The sequence below is a fragment of the Nycticebus coucang genome, chromosome 6 (assembly GCF_027406575.1).
Source record: "Nycticebus coucang isolate mNycCou1 chromosome 6, mNycCou1.pri, whole genome shotgun sequence".
Taxonomy (NCBI): domain Eukaryota; kingdom Metazoa; phylum Chordata; class Mammalia; order Primates; family Lorisidae; genus Nycticebus; species Nycticebus coucang.
The window spans coordinates 3,287,627-3,307,369 of NC_069785.1; the positions used below are offsets into that span (position 1 = coordinate 3,287,627).

The window sequence follows — 19,743 nt, forward strand, 5'->3', positions numbered from 1 at the left end:
CTACGAGATGATTTGTGTTCTGAAAGTTCATTTATGAACAGGTTGTGCTTAACTGGAAACACCTTTTTTGAGAAACGATGGAATCTAAGAAGTAGTCACAAACTTAGCCCATGAACAATATTCCTACATGAAATAATTCAGAGTTTCAGCTCCAAGGCTCAAACACTCAGCCCCTGTGCTCTGAACATGCATTTCTCACGGGCAAAGAGACGGCGGTTCATGTAAACACAGGCAGAGGGGTTGTTAGGAGAAGTAACGGAATTAAGTGTCACGTCAATGCAGGTATTTCTTCAAATACAAGGTGGAATTAATGACACCCATTCTAGTTATTTCAAGGGTTTGCTGTGAGAATTATTTAAATGAGAGGAAGCATGAAAAAAGTCACACTGTCAACAATGAAGGTGCCCCCCCACTCTCCAGGTGGGAGCGTCCTCACTGACAGATGCCCCAAGGCACCAGGGAAGGTGGGTGACATGTCCAAGCTCCAGTGACCAGCCCAGGAAGGGAGCCAGGACTCACCCTGTGTGCTACCTCCCCTGTACTAGACACAGGACATCTAACGAATCCCATAGCTGATCTCACTGGGCACACCTCCAAGGGGACGGGACACAGGAGGAACAGTGCCTTCTGAGATGACCGAGCTGACCTCAGGAGAACCAGGTCGCACCCCTGGCCTCACCTCTGACTAGAGGACTTTATCAGACAATCACAGAGCCACTTTCCAAGTCACAGCCTCGCTCTATGTTGGGAGAGCCACTTTCTAAGTCACAGCCTCTCTCTCTATGTTGGGAGACATAATAGGGCTTTTCCAGTCTTCCTCGTAGGAGGTCGATCCTCGGGCTTTTATTTTAATGGATAGATAACTGAGAATCAATGAAATTTCAGAGTAAAGCTTTGTGTCCCTAAGGCAAGAAGGGAACAACACTTGCTTTTATTAAAGTATTATTGGCAACTTGAAACATTTTATAAAAAGAAAATAAACAGCGATTAAACGTTTCTCACATGTTTACATCAGGTATTAGTGTTCCAGGATTCAATTGGGATGTAAGGGGCAAAAAGAGGAGAGAAACACACCAGTTACTGAGGAGAAAGGTGCTTTAAAAGTCACTTCTTGGCTTGGTGCCTGTAGGTCAGCGGCTAAGGCGCCAGCCACATATACCAGGGCTGGCGCGTTTGAATCCAGCCCAAGCCTACAAAACAACAATGACAACCATACCAAAAAATAGCCAGGCATTGTGGAGGGCGCCTGTAGTCCCAGCTACTTGGGAGGCTGAGGCAAGAGAATCGCTTAAGCCCAAGAGTTTGAGGTTGCTGTGAGCTGTGACGCCACAGCACTCTACTGAGGGTGACATAGTGAGACTCTATCTCAAAAAAATAAATAAATAAAATTCACTTCTTTATAACCATCTGAATTTAAAGTATGCTTTTATGTCATAAAACAAAATGAATTTTTGCATTATCAAAACACATGCTTAAAGCTGTGGGCCTCAAACTTTTTAGTCTCTAGATCCATTTACACTCTTAAAAATTACTGCTAGGCTGGGCATGGTGGCTCATGCCTGTAATCCCAGCACTTTGGGAAGATCATTTGAGGTCAGGAGTTCGAGACCAGCCTGGGCAACATAGCAAGACCCCATCTTTACAAAATGTATATATCTATAAAAAATTCCTCATAACCCCAAAGTGCTTTTGTTTATGTGGATTATATCCATCCAGATAAACTATACCATAAACTAAAATGAAGAAACTATAAAAATATTTATTCATTAATTTACTTAAAAATAAAAATAGCCCCATTATATGTTAGTATAAATTAGGTTATTTTGTGAGAAATAATTATATTCTCTCTCCCCCCAAAAAAACAACTGTAGTGGGAAAGCCACGGTTTCTGAACGTCTGTGGGACTCTCGTCTCTCCTCCGCACTGACCGCTGTGAATGTGCGTCTGGCTACAGGATACGAAGGAGATCTGGATGCAGAAACATAGTTGGAAAGGAAGGGGTTTTCAGGAGCCTCTTCAGAGAACTGTCGATATTGTTTGTTTGACACTAAAACTCAATACTTCTCTGTCTTACAGGTTACTTGCGGCATGGAATCTGAAACCTTATAGGTGAACTTGTACTCTGGGATAATGTGAGATAATGTGAGCCACAAAGAGCAAACAATGTCTCAGAGTTATTGTGAGAATTGGTTTGACACTGCAGGGCGTCCGAAAGGGCCTGGGACCTCTGGGTTCCCAGCTCCCCACGTGGAGAACGTGTACTTTCAAGATACACATTGTCTTATGACCCGTAATCGCTGGAGTAAAAGGGACACCACCGATTACAGATCATAAAACGTAAGGAACCAGGTGAGACAATCATACAAAGAGATAACCTGGGAGAAAGATCAAGTGTGCACAAAATCATTCATCCCCAGCCTCCCTTCCTCTCCCCTGGGACTGTAAGTCAGGAGAGCTGAGAAGTAGCCTGAGGCAGAGCCGGGGGGGGGCCCTGTATCCTAACGGCTCCAACACCTCACAGAAGACAATTTTTTCAACACCATGTGAGCACCCTTGGGTGCATTGCAAAGAAATTTCCATTGCATCACAACTGTGCACAGCCAGCCTGGCACATCACACATCCAAATCTACTTACCAACTACATAAACCGGGGGCACCCAGGGCCTGCTGCGGTGATGCCTACCTCCATCCGTGTGCTCTTAACCTGCTCCTCTGCCCTCTGCTCAGCCTGTAGTCCCGGCCCTCCTCCTCTAGCGCGAGTGTCCCAGTTCGCGTCAGCATCTGTGAACATTTGTGCTTCCCTGGGCTTTCCTTTCTGTGAGGACCGTGGCTCTGTCTGCTCCTCAGCAGTCTCCCCGTCTCATCCCCTGCGGCCCAAGCCCCGACGCCCAGCTAAGTACAGGTGGGTGCAACTCCTTTGAAAGTGTCACTCAAAAGAACTCGGTTCTTGGTCTTCCGTAAAAATTCTTCTTTTGCCCATTTCTTAGTATCATACAACAGAAAACATGGAAATAAGTCATTTTCATGCTATTAGCACATTTAGGAAGCAGGCTTCTGCGGTAATTAAACTAATGAAAATGACCCTAGATTGAAGAAACAGCAATTAGAGCTGACTCAATAGGCATTAGGGGAAATGAAGATGTTCACATTCAAAGAAAGATGAGAGTTTTAAATAAGAGATCAAATTAATAACAGTCCAAACTGTATCAAGCAGGAAGGAGCCTCTAATGAGTGCAAGATTTGGACACACACAGATTAGTCCCTCGTGTCCAAGTGAATTAGAAAATGATGGTGTCCTACCACGAAATGGGAAGACACTGGCTAACTATATAACATCTACAGCAAGATGGAAGGGCTACTCCTTGAAAACAAGTTTTTGCAATACAAATTTTTAGTTGTTATTTTCCAAATATCAACAACCACTTTTTTAAATAACAGTCTGAACTCTGTGCTGGTCACACACAAGGTTCAGAAAACAGTAGAAAGTCCAGGCCAGCCCGGCCACCTCCGCCCTCAGCAAGGGGTTGTACAGCTCTGAGGTCAGGGATGGCGGCGGCCTGGTCAGGGGGTTTCTGCCCCTGCTGACCAGTTGAGGCAGAAACAACAGCAATGACTGATTCCTGCCCGGCAGGCTCAGTGCTGGCACACACAGTCTGGCACGCTGACTCCTTCTCACCTCACAAGAATCCAGAGGCCAAGCTCAGAAAGGAGCAGGGGAGCCCCGGGAAGAGCTTCATTGTGTGCCTTGTGTAGGCCATGATTGGTTAAGTGGTTTGCTGGGTCCTGGTGCACCCAGAACATACTTCCCACATGGGAGCCTCTGGTGCTCTGAGCACTGTTGGCTGACAAGAATGGAGAGCTCGTGAGGCCTGGACGACTACACCAGACAGAGAAGGGTTGTGCTCACCACTGTTGCTGCTGTGAGTAAATGGGGTTTATGAATAAAAAGAGAGGAGAGTTAGGACATTTTTCTTTTTGAGACAGAGTCTCACTCTGTCACCTGGGTAGAGTGCTGTGGCATCATAGCTCTCAGCAACCTCAAGCTCTTGGGCTCAAGTGATCCTCCTGCCTCAGCCTCCCCAGTAGCTGGGACTACAGGTGCCCACGAATCCCGGCTAGTTTTTCCATTTTTAGTAGAGATGAGCTCTCACTCTTGCTCAGGCTAATCTTGAACTCCTGAGCTCAGGCAATCACCTGCTTCAGCCTCCCAGAGTGCTGGCTGGGATTACAGGTATGAGCCACCACACCCAGCAGAGTTATGACATAATTAACATTAATGATTCTTCTTTAATTCATCTTGGAAATTTTTTGGTTTTTTCTTCAAGACACATACACCCAGCCAAGATTCAAAGGTTTCTTTTTATAAACTAAGGTACAGTATTTCTGTGCCATTATATAGCCTCGAGTAATCACAAGTAATGTGATTTTTTAATGCACAAATTAAATGTGCTATAAACTCTTTAATTACCATCCTGCTGGATTTTGATTATTATTATTAGGCAAGAGCTGAGAAAAAAAAAATCTAAATCTAACATAGGTCCTAACAGCTTTTTATTTTAATTCTACGGAGTTAGAGTTCTGTTTTAATGCTACAGAGTTTGAGAGAGTTCTCCCTGTTCAGAGAGAGAACTGAAACCTTCTCTTTTTCCATCTGGCTACAAGTGCTTTTCGGGGCTGATTTTTTTCCACACTCATCCCTAAAAAGTGCACTGGAGCTGAGCTACTGTAAGACCGTGTCAGATTCAAACTGTTATATCACTGACTATCTGCTATTTTACAGGAGAACTGAACTATCCTTTTTCTTTAAATCTGAATGGACTTTTATTTTTTTTAAAATATGGAACGCTTCACAAGTTTGTGTGTCATCCTTGCGCAGGGGCCACGCTACTCTTCTCTGTATCGTTCCCCAATTTTAGTATACGTGCTGCCGAAGCGAGCACATCAGAATGAACTTGTTAGAGTAGCAAGACTCTATACCAAAGGACTTCGTGTTATATGCAAATTACTCCAAAAAAATTGCAAGTTCAGAAATTAGCTTTATCACAGAAAACATTTAGTTGTAAGCAACATCCAGCTATAGGCATGGAACCACAGATCAGAGAAATGTGCCAAAAAAAGAAATACTTTTCAGGCCCCGAGCAGACAGAACAGTGAGAGGTGACATCAGCCCATTGCGGTGCCAGGCCGAGCTGGCTGGCAAATTCTCTGCTAAAGACGCACTTTTCTGAGATAACTATAATGGGTGCTCTGTGAGCTCCGGGGCCTGGAGCCACTTTCAACCAATGACTTTGTTCTTTCTTTACATTGGAAAGTTCAGTTTATATTTCTGCAGAAATACATTCTTGTCATTTGCAGTGAAGATGCTGATCTGGTCACATTTCTGTATCATTCTAATTTGAAGAAATAAGGCCTAGCTTGTTTGGGAAATGCTACAGAAACTCTTGTTGATTTTTGGAAACTTCTATTAAATATTCAGAACAGAATTAAGCACTCTAGATCTGGGAGAGAGGGGTCGTGTTTATTATTAAAAACAAAAACCAGGGGCAGCACCTGTAGCTCAGTCGGTGGGGCGCCAGCCCCATATACCGAGGGTGGCGGGTTCGAACCCGGCCCTGGCCAAACTGCAACCAAAAAATAGCCAGGCGCTGTGGCGGGCGCCTGTAGTTCCAGCTACTTGGGAGGCTGAGGCAAGAGAATCGCTTAAGCCCAGGAGTTGGAGGTTGCTGTGAGCTGTGTGATACCACGGCACTCTACCGAGGGTGATAAAGTTAGACTCTGTCTCTACAAAAAAAAAAAAAGAAAGAAAAAAAAAAAAAACAAAAACCAGGTTGCAGAGAGAGCAGAAGATAAAAGGAATTCACTAAGGAGCTGAGTGTGGTTAGCACGGTGGTTAGCACGGCGCACACGACTCCCCACCTGAGCCGGCTAGATCGTGTCAGCAGCGCTGGTAAAAGGAGAAATCACAGGGGGCTCCTGTCTCCCAGACAGCAAGTGAATGCCTTGGGAAACCACAAAGAGGTGGTGATTTTACATTTATTTCAAAGGCTAAATAAAATCTTAGATCCTGTAAGCACATTTAAACACTCTAGTAAGAATGATTTTAGTAACTTTTGCTGTCAGTCTGAGTCACAAGTGACTTAACTACTTTCCTTGACAGTTGAGAAGGGTCCACTCAGAATAACCGCCTGGCAGAGGACACAGGGCAGGTGGTCACGAGGAGCTTGTGACAGCAAGCGAGGCAATGGCAGCCATTTATTTCTGACCAGTGTCCCGTTCAATTCACCTTCCTCCGTAGACTCATAAATCAGCCCCCCGTTCAAGCACCTAGATGCCAAAAATGACACCAGAGGTGGCCACATCGGACCTGTGCTCCTTTCCGGTGGGCTCCTGTGGCACATTACCGCAAACATGGTGGCTTCAAGTGACACATGTGTACTGTCTTCCAGAGGTCAGAAGTCAGAAACAGATCTCACTGGGCTAAGGTGAAAGTGTCACCAGTGTTTTGTTCCTTCTGGAGTCTGGGGGACTCGTGTCCTTGCCTTTTCCAGCGGGAGGGGCTGCCTGCACGCCTCGGCTCACGGCGCTGCCTCTGCCCGGTCAGCACTGGCTGCCTCAGTGTCCCTCACACGACCTCTCCAAAGCTGACGCACCTTCCTCCTGCTTCCACTGCTGAGGACACTTGTGATCACGCGGAGCCTACCAGGGTAATCTAAGATGATCTTCCTATTTTAAGCTCAACTAGGAACTATAATTCCATCTGTGACTAAGATTCCCCGTTCTCTAAGGAACATGCCATTTTCCCAAATTCTGGGGATTAGAACATAGACACCTTTGAGGTTCGTTCCTCCACCTGCCACAATAGGGACCAAGAATAAAGCAAACCTTTTACCTTTATTAATTTTCAACAAGGGCATCTGACTCGTGAAAAGTAAAACTTTTTTTTAGAAACAAGGTCTCACTATGTCACCCTGGCTGGAGCGCAATGACACAATCAGTTCGCGGCAGAGTCCGACTCCTGGTCCTGGGCTCGAGTTATCTGCCGGCCTCAGCCTCCTGAGAAGCTCAGACTCCAGCGGCACACCACGCTGCCAGTTGTTCTAGTTTCTGTAGAAATGAGTTCTCACTACGTGGGCCAGGTTGGTCTCCAACTCCCAGCATCAAGGGACCCTCCCGCCTTGGCCTCCCAAAGTGGTGGGACACGAGCCCTGTGCCCAGCCAGCTTATTCTTACTGAGAGACTTTACCCTCATTTTGAAAGGTCTAGATTCACACCTCTCTTCTGACGCTAACTGTGCAGCCACAGTTTCTCCACACCCTTGGGTGCAGGCACCCCAGCTTTGAAATGGGATTAACAGGAGACCAGCCCATGGCTCCTCCTGCTGTCTCCCTCCCACCTCTTTATCTATGATTCTTTCTGTGTTTGCTAAGAAGGTCACAGCCGGCTTCTCCCACCGAAAATACACATTCGTGTTACTCTGAGTGCAATTCCCTTCCCCAGCTAGTGTAAATGCAAGAGACATTGCTCAAGGAATTTGCTGAGACATTCGTTCAACAGATACTAACTCACACCTACTCTGTGCTGGCACGGCAGGCCCAGCACTGAACAAAAGTGGCATGGGCCCTTGCCCTTCCGAGTGGAGCACAGCATTTCCCAATGTTTCCTGGGGGATACAGGGCCAAGCTGTTTTCTACTGTTTCTGCCCCACTTCCTTTCAACACATGTTTGAGAGCACATGGTTAAAACGTGTGCAATGGGAATCTTTAAAAGTTACATGTTACAAAAATAGTTATCATGACAGGTGAAGACCTGGATTGAGGCACAGACTGAAAGCAGATTTTCTACATTTTATAAGGACACCCCAGTGTACTAAGTGTTTTCCAATACGTTATCTCTGTGGTGCGCACTGCGCCGGGGTCAGGCATGGGAAGGACTGTGATTATCCCAAAGTGCAGATGAGAAATTCACGTGAAGGCTTCAGGACTGTGGCTAAGGTCACACAGGGTTTGCTCTCCCACTTCTGTCCTCTGACACTGGCGACTGAGGTCCTCCTCTCCCGACTTGCAGGGTGACATCTACTTGCCCTCTCTCTGGGGCACTCTTTCTTCTGCAGGCTTCCTACTATCTCCTGACCACAGACTCTGCCCAATACTCTCTCCCACGGCCCGACCCAGCCCCTCCTCTTACCCGGAGACCGAATCTCCCTGCCATGATCACACATGAGGACCTCCACTCCCCACAGAGCTCTGCCGGCATCTGTCTCCATCAGTGGTCAGGAATGTCCACCTGGAGGATGTAGCCTATGCTCCACTCTCTGACCTCAGCTTGAGTCTCTTTCCCTCACCAGCAGTGCTCTCTAACCTGATAACCCAGAAGTCACTGGACTCCAGCATCTCCTTCATGCCATGTCCTGTCCAGGCCTGGAGGCTAGTATAACCCCTGCCCTGTGAAGAGACACTCCCTCAGACCTGGGGACTCTCTGCTCACAGGCTCCAGCCTGTTCTCCAAACCCCACCTCCACCTCCCCACCAGGCAGGGGAGTCTGGAGAGGAGTTTCCCTCCAAAGTAGATACAGACCCTTTCTGTTCTTGGGACACATCAGAGACGGTGCTGGTGAATAACTGATGAGCTGACCCCGTGTGCATTCCACAGATGCCCCGAGAGCCTCTGGAGCCCCTAGACTGAAGGAGGAGGGTATCAAAGACCAGAGACCGACAGCCAAACTCAGAACTCTGAGTCACTGGATCTCACTGGACTTTGAAAATGAAATTCGTGACACAGACATTATGAAAAGACACTGGAGATGAAAACGCAAAGGAAGGGTGTAGGATAATAGTTAGAAATAAATGTCTCCGGTCACGCAACAAAGGTGCTGAATGAGTGCTGAGAATCTGGCCGTGCTGTGCAGAGCACATAGACCAGTGGGGCCTGTGCCCGTCTTCCCGAGTGACCGTGGCCGCTCAGAGAAGCGGCCTACAGCTCCAGCCTGGCCTGCTCAATCTCGGCTCTGCCTCCCACAAGGGACACGTCGTAGGAAGCAGGCGGATGCCACAGAGCAAGCAGTGCTAAGCAACACTTCACAAACAGCTTGTAAACATTAATGCCATATGAACCACTGACGGCCGGTTGGGATGGCAGCGCGCTCTGCAACCTGGAGCGCTTGCTGTGGGGGACCAGACGGGGTGGCAGCACTACGAGGCACACGCACCCCAAGTTAACAGAGTCACATTCCTTTCCCTGCAACAGAAAGGGCCTGTTTCATGTCTCCTACAAGGTGGGACGAGTCCTTCAGCTTCTCTCTACTAATTCTCAGTCTCTGGTGCTCAGAACAGTCCGAAGGTGAAAATGGGCACAGAAAGAGCACCTGTTAAAGTGGGTTCGTTACCGTTTCATTCTAGGCTCGGCTGGCCTCTGTCTCCGCCACTGCAGTCACAGGAATGAGGACAACTTGTTTTTAACTATTTAACAAAGATGTTATCAATCATGAGCTCCTTAGAGAGTCTGCAGTGGAAAGTAACAGTTCTGCAAAATAATTTTTTTAAGTTATATAAAGTTCATGTGCAATTTAAAATAGTTGTAACTTTAAATTGCACACAAACTTTATATCTACCCTGTATATAATACATATACTTAATATACCAATCTATTTTAAGAAAATAGTTTTACACACAAAGATGTTTGAGGCAATGTTAATTATAACCGTCAAATATCAACGTGTGGTACAATATAGAAATTATCAGAGGCATTAAAAATAACATTTATGTCCCAGCACTTTGGAAGGATCACTTGAGGTATTCAAGACCAGCTTGGGCATCATAGCAAGACCCCATATTGACAGACTGTGGTTGGCAGACACTTGTATTCCCAGCGACTAGGGAGGCTGCAGCGGGAGGATCCCTTGAGCCCAGGAGCCAGAGGCTGCAGTGGACTGTGATCACACCACCACACTCCAGCCCAGGTGACAGAGCAAGACCCTGCCTCTCAAAAAAAAAAAAAAAAATTACATTTATAAACAACCAGTGCCTGTCGCTGAGTCCAAACCCCCGCAGGACCCTGAGACCTCACATACATGTGCGAAGTTTCCACATCCCTGGTTTCCCCGCTCCTGTTAAAAAAAATGCGATTTGATGGCCACTGGCCACTGGATGTCCTTCACTGTCTTTGGAACTGATTTTCATGAAGGCACATATTTTTAAAATATGCACATCCAATCTTGGCTCTTTGACAAATATGCCACATCAGAAATGATGGAGCAAAACTTCAGTGCCCCAGTCGCGCTCAGGAGTCATGGCCACCGTACCCAGACTGACGGCCGATGACTAAAGACAGTTTCCACCCGTTGTGCTCTAATGTACGGGTTTACGCTCTCTCCAGGGGCTGGTGGGCTTTTCCAGCAGACAGGCAGCTCGCCTTTCCTGCAGTCCTCGTCCTGTGTCCAGGGAAGCTGCCACCGCTGTAATTGTCAAGTGAAACAGGGAAACTGAAATTATGAACATTATTATTTTTAAGCAGGAAAATCTGCTTGTTAAAGATTGGCTTCTAAAGTAGTAAAATTTGGCTGGGAGCAGTGGTAGCACAGGCCGAGGTGGGTGGGTTGCTTTAGCACATGGTTTCGAGACCAGCCTGAGAAGAAAGTGAGACCCTATCGCTACTAAAAATAGAAAAACTAAGGCAAGAGAATCACCTAAGCCCAAGAGTTGAAGGTTGCTGTGAGCTGAGACGCCACAGCACTCTACCCAGGGTGACAGCTTGAGACTCTGCCTCAAAAATAATAAATAAATTAAATAAAGTGGTAAAATTTGACTATTCATAAGTCCAATATCTGACAGACTGGAAATGTGGAGAGTTTGGGCACAAAGTAAAAGTGGCTGAGTCTCCCCCACTTGGGATTCACTGACGCAGGTGTGCACAGAGAAAAGACTGCCGTGTGCAAGTCCAGGACACCAGAGCAGTCTAAAAACGTACGTATTCAGAGACGGCTTCAAAGACACAGGTATGCTCTGCCTTTCAGGTCAGGTGACAGGCTGGCACCTTTGAATCCTTAATAGTAAATAAATGTTACATCCTCTCTTATATACGTGATAGGTTTCATAATTTTCAAAAGATAAGTAGTACAATAGAAGCTTAAACTCTAAAAGAACATATTAGAACATAAATTTAAGGCAGGGAGGCCTTTTTCAGGTTCATTCAGGATTTATAAACAATGTTTATAAGAATTTATAAAATTTCAGCCAGGTGTTGTGGTGGGTGCCTATAGTTCCAGCTACTTAGGAGGCTGAAGCAAGAGGATCTCTTGAGCCCAAGAGTTTGAGGTTGCTGTGAGCTGTGGCATCATCGCACTCTACAGAAGGCAAAAAAAAAGTGCAAAATGTCAGCACTCCAAAGACTGAAGACCGTCTACTCTAATGGTTTTCCAGTGACGTCCCAAAAATGAAATTCCGTTCTGCACAGACATGCCATCGGCTCCCCGTTCAGAGCTGTGGGTCTTCTTAGAACCAGAAGCTGATTTTGTATCACAGAGGCAGGGTCTTAAATCCCCCTACACCTCTGGCTCCCTCTAGTCTTCTTTTCTTTCTTGATCCAAGAGCCTTTTCCCCATCACCTGAATGCCTCAATAAAGTTACAAATTTAATTTGCATTTCTTCAATAAATTCAGAGGGAAAGTTACAATATGGGACATACTCTAGCTAAGGCAGTGGGGAAATCTGTCATTCCTGGGAGAACAGCGCCTTAAAACAACAAACACTGGAACCACCAACAAGGGACAAATGACTAATTGTCCTATAAACAGCCATGATCAGCAAGGTCAAGCCAAGGGCATAGAAGCATCAAAATAAAACAATGAAAGTTAAAACAACAACACCACCACCACCTTCCGGGATGCTGATGTGGGAGAAGGCATTCCTGGGAGCGAGCACCCCGCACCCCCCACAGCCTCAGGGAATCTGACTCTTAATTCCCAGAGCAGCACTACCATCAGGACACTGGCTCCATCATTCCCCAGCTATAGGCCAAGTGCCTGTGCCACTGGGGGAGAAATCAATCTCCTACACTGGCGGGCGCTGCGGGAGCCAGAGCCCTACACGGCTCCCAGTAGCACTGGGCCGGGTGCTGTGAACGCTGCACTGATCCTCTTCATCTGGCCTGAAGCAAGAGGCAGCCACTGTGAAATCACCAGAGAGCTCATTTATGTCAGAGTCAAAAATCTGTATCCCTAAAACTGCCAACATTATACATATTCTACAGTGTTTAATTATCTTTGGGCTAACAAAAAGTAAGATATAAATAAAATGGTGCCTTTTAAAAGTAATGGGACTACGACTCATTTTGTTTTTAAATAAATCACTAGATTTCGCTATGAGATTTATCTTAGCAATTGGGGCCCGCTGATGCCCCAACAGGGATGCCGCAAGTTAAAGGAAAACTCGGCCAATCTTAGGCTCTGGGCAAGGTGCACCTGTCCATGGCCCCAGCTGTGTCTGCGCGGTGTCAAATGACGCTGCACCCCTCGCCCACCAGGGGAGGGGCCCTTGAGTAAGGGAAACAACTGTGTAGTAGCAGGGGACCTGCAGCTGTGTTCCCTGAACTGTAATGTGAAACAAACTTCCAGGGGGTCTTGTTAAAGGGCAGGTATGATGTGGGGGCTGAGAATATGCATTTCTAGCAAGATCTCCAGCAGTTGGCACCCAGTCTGCACAAGAAGTAACCAGGTCCAGATCTTTAGCCTGATAAACAAAAAGAGCTGAGAGAGAAAGTGGAAAGGTGGCTGTCTTGAGTCCCTGGTGCTTCCCAATTCCCTGAGGCAGGGAAGGTTTCTGACCAGAGTCTCCTGTCATCCCCACACTGTACTCTTGCCATAACTCCTGTCTGGGTAAGTTTGCTCGGGCTGGTTTCTGTTCCATGCAACGGGAAGAGGCTTGACTAAGACAGACACCAAGGCAAACATCTCCTGAAAACCACTGCGTGAGCCGCACTGGATCTGGTGGTGTAAACAAAGGGGCAGCCCGGGGACATGCTCCCACACAGACCGTGTCCTAAGTAAAGGGGCAACAATCCCTGGGTCACCTAATCTACAGGCCTCCAGTTCACACCCCTCTGAACCAGGAGCCCTCCCTGGCGCTGGCTGATGACCAAGCGGGAGACGAGGCCAGAAAGCCTCTGGCAGGACTCCGCGTCCCTGCCTCACCTTCCCCTTTGCTCCTGCGCTGTGTCCGTGTTTTCACTCCACCGTTGTCACCAGGTGCTTGTGCAGTTTTCTTTGTTCTCAAATGACCTGGCACCGTCATGTTATCCCAAGGTCTGTAAGTCACCCTGGCCAGACTGTTGTTTCACAACCTCAGGACCCACATTAGTTCTTAGGGCAGTGACATCAGAGCATCAGAGGGGTCAGAGTCTTCTCTTCAAGTCATCAAGTTCCTGCATCATATAGCAACACCCCCCCCCAGACCCAAGGTGCACTAAACACGCTTCCAAAACCCTCACGCTGGCGCCTCCAGGGCAGCCCTTGGCTATGGAGTCCACTAACCTCAACAATGCACACTAACAAATCACTCTCATGCTTATACCGCACCTAGGTCAAGCGATGGCACTTTGATTTACATGAAAATTAAAATATTTGTATGACAGGCATCAGAAATTTATACTTTAAAATGTTGCCAGGTATCTGTTGAGGCTCATATTCCTGTCTCTTCCTCATCCCCACCCAAATATGAATGAATCAAAGAGGATAAACAGGTCAGGAGGGAAGCAGGGGACGCCACCAAGGACACCACCAAGGTCACCACCAAGGTCACCACCAAGGACACCGCCGAGGTTGAACCAGTCTCGCGGCTGCAACGGGGACACGACTGACACCGTCTCGTTTATAGTCAGACTCTACCCACTTCCACAATGGATTTAAATGGCTTAAAATAAACACAGATAGAGGATAGTTAAAATAAAGAAAAAAGGAGCTAATCCACGTGGAAGAAAGGAGGGATAACCACCAGGAAACAGAGACGAGAGCTGTTGTAATGAAGCACTAATTTTGGCTTCAAGCTTTAGGAAACTGAAGCTGAAAAGGAAACATGATAGGTTACGAATTCTCGATTTCATAAATGTGGCAGCAGATGGATCTGTTGGGAGGGACCGTCCGTTTTCTCCTGCTGCGCTCCAAGAGGAATTTATGGCACAGTCCTCACGAGGCTCTCAGAGATAGAGTGGCCATGTCACCTGAGCCAGGTGGGCGTTCCTCTCTGAACTGCTGCCAGAAGGCAAAGCCCAGACGGAGGTACAGCTCATCGAAGGCCCATCTCCCCGCAGCTGAGCTCCCCTGGTCTAACAGTGCTGTTTCCCGGGGCTAATATGATAAAACCACAGCTCTTAAGGACTCTGGAATAACCACTGACTAACCTGCCCTGCAGACCACCTTCCTCCAGGAGGGATTAAGGCTGCTGGTGAGCATGTCAAGGGCAGCATGCAGGAACCATTCCCTGGTGCTCTGCTAGGAAAACAAAAGACCCAGCATTGACCCGTCACAGGTAAAGGGGCTCCCACCTCCAACAACGGTCCCTACAGACAAGACCCATGTTGTTTTTCAACAGCAACCTCTTAATATGCTTTACCAGCCTACACTTGAAGGATTCCAACCCAAAGTTCTGGAACAAAAAAATATAATTTTAGTCTAGAAAATTAAGGGCAGAGGTTATCTGGCGGCTCACTCAATCATGAAGGCACAGCAGTGTGGAATAACAAATTTGGAAAGAAACTATATCCTGCTGCCAATTCACTGCCTTCCCAGCAGCTGGGTCAGTGGAAGTACTGGGTGAATTTAATAAAAGAAAGCCAGTAACAGAGACAAAACCCTGGAAAATACCTTCCAAAGACGCCAGTTTCAGGTGCGGGACAGTTAAGGTCGACGTATTATTACTCCTCCAGACTGCCTGGGTTTACGGCGACCTCAGGAGGAGGGTCTGGTTTCCCTTTGCTCTGCCTGAAACCTAACTTGCCCCTAGACAGAAAGGGACATTTAATACAATTTTAAAAGACGAAAGAAAGGCCACAACAGAGTTTTGCTTCCTGAATTCTAAAACTGAAATTCCATCTGCCAAAAGGTTGTCATTACTCACAGCAGCCTGGCAGGGGGGAAGCGTTGAGGTAAGAGGTTTGGAGTAGAATTAAAAGTGGGACTAGTGGTCTGGGTGTGTGCAGGGACACACAGTCCCTCCGGATCCAAGACTACAAGTTGACAGACTCTCCCCGAATTTCTAGTTAGGAAGAAGAAATCCTGGTGTTTTAAGAAAACAGAGAAGCAGAGAGGCTAAGAGAATGTCCACCCAGCTAGATCCCCTGCAGCAAGAGGAATGAGCAGCGTGAGTCACACAGACACTCAGACACGGCTCGTCAGCGGTGACGTCAGCACATTTGTCCACTGCCCTGGAGCTTCCAGAGAGCGCTTGTGTTTTCAGCTGTGTAGCCTCTCTCGTGACGAGAGAGACTCCCTCTTGTGAGCAGTGGTCCTGTCCCCACCCTGGAGATGAGACAATTAAGACAAACGCAGGGACCAGCCCAAGACCACGTCACCAGAGAAACAGTCACGGCAAAATTGAAACTCACCTCTTCCCACTGCAAATTCTTTCTCACAGACATGAGGCCCCATTTCTGTTAACGCAATTCAAGCAGTATGGTTATCTTTTAAAATCTCACTAGTGCAGAGAAAAAAAATCTTTTTCGTGAAAAATTTGTGGGCCTTATCTATCCTTTAAAAATAAAACAAAAGGTCCCCAGATTATTTATAATCACCATGACGCCAAAAGATAAAAATGTGGCCTGTTTCTGTCATGAGCATCTAATGAGCTGCCTTTCTGTTGAGTTTTTATGTCCGTTGTATATATAATACACACACAGTATGTCTGCTCTTGTGTGAGTATTCTCTTTCTTTGAATCACAGTTATTGCTAGGCAAACGTAAGGCAATTTGACAATAGGAATTAAAGGTCTTAAAAAGAGGTATATTATTTGGGAGTGTCTAAGAAAATTTAAATGTGCATCGCCCCAATAATTTCTCTTTTTGGAATTTGTGCTAAAAAAATAAAGACAAGTGCATACAAATAAAAGTAGCAGGCTCTTCCTAGCTTTTGTTCCTACTGATAAATCACACACTCCACATTTCCTTTGCCACTTTGTCTTTATTTTCTGACTTTTTCTTTCTTTCTTTTTTTTTTTTTTTGCTGTGAGCCTGTGTTTCCTTTAAGATGAGAAAACAAAGCAATTTTTTTTTAAAGGGATGAGAGACTGTAAGAGTAACCTAACACAGCAAACCTACTTTTCCCTAAAGACTCAGGTGAGTGTATTTAAACACGTATAAGGGCTGGCCGCGATGCTCACACCTGCCATCCTAGCACTCTGGGAGGCCGAGGCGGGTGGACTGCCTGAGCTCAGGAGTCTGAGACCAGCCTGAGCAAGAGTAAGCTGCTGCCTCTACCAAACAAACCATAAAAACAAATAAAATATGTATATGAAAGAGATACATCACAAAACTAAGCTTCTATCCTAACAGTAGCTACCAATAATGACACTCCTTAGGGTCAGCCATTACAGTGTTATTGAAAATGTCGATGCTTGCTTTCACTACTGAGATAAAGAAACCCCGTCATAAAACAGGCTGTGCACCTGCCTGTGTATACACAGGTAACTGCACGTAGGCACCTGCAGAGGAAGAAGACTTGGGCTCCTGGCGACACAGGACTGGCCTCAGTGGACAGCAAGACACCACAGCCACCTTGGGCAGGGACTGGGATCCAAGCCGAGGGTGAGTACTGGCCGTGCCGTGGTCAGGACATGTGTCCTCAGCATGTCTTCAGTGCTCCCACTTATAAGGACAGCCATGCTGGCCTCGGTGCTATCACGGGGAACAAACGTCTGAAGCAGGCACTTAGCAGAGCGCCGGGCTGGTGAGCACCACTCAGCGCTGGCAGCATCGTGGCTTTGTTGTTCTACCTTCTAAGTTTCCTAGACCTTGTGTTTTAGTTTTCCGAGGGTTACTTGTGTAGGACAGCAAGGACTCACACTGGTGTGTTCACAGCAGCCAAGTGGAGGGAACAGCCCAACACCCATAGAGCAGACGCACGGATGAGCAAAATGTGGGAAACACTGATGTGCCGGTGGAATATCCTTTAGCTTTCAAAAGGGACGACGTTCTCACAGAGGCTACAAGGTGGACGAACCTTCTGCGAAATGGAATAGGCCAAACCCAGAAGGCAAACGCTCCTGGACCCCACCTCTACAAGGCTCCCCGTGCTCACACTCATTCAGGCCGTAGAACGGAGGTGAGGCGACTGGGAGGCGCAGAGCAGGGACTGTGCGGCAGACACAGCTTCAGTCTGAGATGTATAAGTTCTAGAGGTGGGTGGTGGTGACGGCTGCACAGCCACGTGACTGTCCTTAATACCACTGCAGTGCAAACTTAAAGATGCTTACAATTTCACATTACACATGTTTTGCCACCATTTAAAAAAATAACTTATAACCCCTCAACCTTTAGGCTTATGACCATCACGTGGACCTCAGAAGACACTCAGCTCTCCTGAGGGGGCAGAGGAGCCATGTGGAGGCTGCTGCCTTGTAAAGGAGAGAGGGGACTAAAGAGCATCACCTGTCGACTTCTGGAGCCTCCTGACTCTCTCTGGGCCCAAGTTCCCTCTGCCCTCTTCCAGTCCTCCTCCGTCCCAGCACACCCTGTGCTGAAACAGGGATAAGCTTAAAAAGTGTTCTAATTAACAATCTTTGCCCTATGGATAAGAATTTAAGGTTTAAAGGTAAACTTTGAGATCAACATAAAAGGGTCAAATTGAACATCATTTATCTTGACCAAACCCTGCTCTGACGGACACTCAGGCCCCATGCCTCACACCGGTGATCTCCCTGCTGGCTCCTTCCCTGGGCATCGCCCAGGACAGAGCTTATTCTCCTTCCAGTAGAGAGACGGAACATGGCTCACCTGTCCTTCCTTCTCTAAAGAACCTTATTGAGACCAGACACCACAACTTGAATGTCTACAGAGATCAGGCAAGAGCGATATGGGTTTAAGGACCACAACAGGGAGTGGCGGGGATTGCGGGAAAGTGAGCAGCCCTTGTCTAACGGGTCAGCTCTTACTACGGCAGCAGGTTGTTCCCAAGTAGAAAGGCATGTTCATTTAGTGCTGACAAATCTTCCATTTTCCTAAAGAATTATGAAACCCCAGGGCGGCGCCTGTGGCTCAGTGAGTAGGGCGCCGGCCCCATATGCCGAGGGTGGCGGGTTCAAACCCAGCCCCGGCCAAACTGCAACAAAAAAATAGCTGGGCCTTGTGGCGGGCGCCTGTAGTCCCAGCTGCTCGGGAGGCTGAGGCAAGAGAATTGTTGAAGCCCAAGAGTTGGAGGTTGCTGTGAGCCGTGTGACGCCACGGCACTCTACCGAGGGCCATAAAGTGAGACTCTGTCTCTACAAAAAAAAAAAAAAAAAAAGAATTATGAAACTCCAATTTTGGTGTATGGCCCCCCAAAGCCAATATATATATATAGTTTTGTTTCTGTTGTGTAATTTTTCAAGAAAATGCTATGTGAGCCAATAAAACACTTCTGCATGGGCTCCCTTTTAGGACATCTGATTTGGAGATCTGTCAACAGCCAACAGCATCCTAACAAATGAGGCACACCCATCACGACTTCAGATGGACGCAGGAAACACCACCAACACAGAAGGCTACTTTCCAAAAGCTGAAGCTCATCTCTCCTGGCTGGATATTCTTAACCCGCTCCTCCAGATGCCGTCCCCACCCTCCTCTTCCTGCTCTGTGCCCTGGGAGGCTCCCCCAACCCCTGGTAGGGCTTGTGCTCACTATTCCCTGAGGTCCGTCTGGGTCACCCCAGGGGGTGGCAGCAGGGACCCAGAGGGAGGAGGAGAAAAGGCTGGAGTGTTACCCCTGGGGCTCCCTCCCTGCCAGCTGCTTCAGAGGTGGTGGGATCTGCTGCCTGAGGCCTCAGCCTCTGGGAAAGCTGGTCTCCTGGCAGCTGAGCCTCTTACAAAGTTGCAATAGACTCTTCAATTCCTTGTTTCTTTAGGACTGGCCTGGTAGCAGCATTGTGTCACTCACTAACTCCAGGATCTCCTTCTCAGGTCTCCTGAGTCCTGTTTACATCTTTGTTAGCAGACCTTTTATTTAAGTCTTCACAGTCACATGAGTGACACGTTTACTCGTGCCACAAATGTGATCTAATTACCAAAGACGCATGTATGGCCAAGGCCTCGCACTTCCAGACCTGAGAGTCTCACTCCCGAGAGGAAAAGATCCACCTGTTACGTTATCATGACTCCGTTTTAGTTCTTGGTTGAAAACATATTGTTTCTTGAATTTTTCATGACCTCTAATTTCTATATCACAGTTCTGAATCACTAAGATACTTAGACTAGCAGTCCCACCTTTGAACAGTTAAAACCAAAGGTAAAAAACAGTATCTTCCTGTGAAAAATACAACTTGGAAATCATGTATGCTCCGTGAGACAAAGACCCTTTTCTTACATTTTCCTAAAATGCCCACGTAAGAACAGTAATAATAATTGTACGCAATTTTGAACAAGTACCATGAAGACATGTTATAGTGAAGATTTGCCTGTTAGTTAAACCCACTGAAAACTTTCAGTGCCCTGATTAATCCAAGGATCTCAATACCCAAATATCACACAGTAAACATTAAGAGGGACGCTACTGAATGACTCTCTTCCCTTC

At 47.0% G+C, this 19,743-nt stretch overlaps 1 protein-coding gene and 1 non-coding gene across 3 annotated transcripts in view; both read right to left on the bottom strand.

The window, feature by feature from the left end:
• SAMD4A (sterile alpha motif domain containing 4A) overlaps window positions 1-19,743 on the bottom strand; it is a 209,967-nt gene that overhangs the window by 165,716 nt on the left and 24,508 nt on the right. The window lies entirely within an intron of this gene.
• Window positions 4,832-4,940, bottom strand: LOC128589375 (U6 spliceosomal RNA). Its single transcript, XR_008380967.1, has one exon. It is a non-coding gene; the product is annotated as a U6 spliceosomal RNA (small nuclear RNA).